This window comes from Magnolia sinica, chromosome 14 (assembly GCF_029962835.1).
Source record: "Magnolia sinica isolate HGM2019 chromosome 14, MsV1, whole genome shotgun sequence".
Taxonomy (NCBI): Eukaryota; Viridiplantae; Streptophyta; class Magnoliopsida; order Magnoliales; family Magnoliaceae; genus Magnolia; species Magnolia sinica.
In genome coordinates, this window is record NC_080586.1 from 69,365,496 (window position 1) to 69,366,941 (window position 1,446).

At 39.2% G+C, this 1,446-nt stretch overlaps 1 non-coding gene across 1 annotated transcript; it reads right to left on the reverse strand.

The window, feature by feature from the left end:
• Positions 1–447: 447 nt before the first annotated feature.
• LOC131226440 (small nucleolar RNA R71) lies at positions 448–553 on the reverse strand. Its single transcript, XR_009161825.1, has one exon. It is a non-coding gene; the product is annotated as a small nucleolar RNA R71 (small nucleolar RNA).
• Positions 554–1,446: the final 893 nt, after the last annotated feature.

A 1,446-nucleotide genomic window follows, 5' to 3' on the forward strand; every position in this document is an offset into this window, starting at 1 on the left:
CTAGATCCAACTATAAATCAAAATAGAGAAAATCAATATAATCCTCCTCTTGAGGATGAAAATGAAGTTCATAGGAATGTGTTAAATCAACCACGGACTTTATGTGAACATTTACACCCTAAGAGATCAACTTTACCATCTTGTATAGTGTTCCCTGCTCACACAGGGAACATTGATTTTAAACCAGGTGTGATTCAATTAATTCCTAAATTTCATGGCTTGGATTCTGAAAGCCCCTACTTGCACCTCAAGGATTTTGAGGAAGTAATTGCAACGTTACAAGTAAACAATGGCAATAAGGATGTACTTAAGCTTAGGTTATTCTCATTTTCTCTAAAGGATTAGGCCAAAGCCTGGCTCAACTCTCTAAGACCTAATACCATCACTTCCTGGCAAGCCTTAAGTAGAGAGTTTTTGAAAAAGTTCTTTCCCGAGCACAAAACAAATGCCCTGAAACAAGAAATCATGTTATTCTCCCAAAAGGGGAATGAACTATTTTTTCAAGCTTGGGAGCGCTTCAAAGACATTCTAATTACTTGTCCACATCATGGTTATGAACCATGACACATGATTGATGCTTTCCGAAAGGGGCTCACCATGGATAACCGTCAATTTATAGAGATGATGTGTGGTGGAACCTTTCTTGACAAAGATCATAATGAGGCTTGGGATTTTCTAGATTTGTTAGTAGAGAATACGCAGACATGGGATGTCTCTACTAAATCAGACCAAACTAGACCCATTCTTAGAGAGAAAGCGGGAATGTATGTCCTAAGAGAGGAAGACGACCTTAATGCAAAATTCGCTGCATTAGCTAGAAAGGTCAAAGCCTTGGAAATTAGGAAGGTTGATATGGTTAAAGCAAACACTTCCTTAGGTAATTTTTGTAGCATTTGTGATGGTACAGACCATGACACAAAGGATTGTCCAATAATCTCAGTTGTACAAAATATCACGCATGAGCATGATCAAGCAAATGCTATAAATAATTACCAAAGGTCAGTTATGCAACCAATGGAAAACACGTATAATCTAAATTGGCGTAACCATCCTAATCTTAGTTGGAGGAACGGACCACAAATTAATGCGCCCAATGCACCTCAATTGCCTCCACAAAATAACTTCTTTGGGGCACCTAACAATGCACCATATGTGCCCCCACCAAAGCGATCATCTGTGGAGGATGCATTGGCCACATTCATGAACTCTCAAGGTCAAATGAATCAGTCTCTAATCCAATCAAATCAGGAATTAAAGACAGCTGTGGCTAGGATTGAGACTCAACTAAATGCCAGGGAAAAAGGCACCCTTCCTTCTCAACTTGTGCCAAACCCTCGAAACACACATTTCATTGGAGACTCAAATCCAAGTGAACTACATCATGAACAAGCTAAGGCCATCATTACCTTGAGAAGTGGAAAAGATGTCGATAACAAGATAATGCAA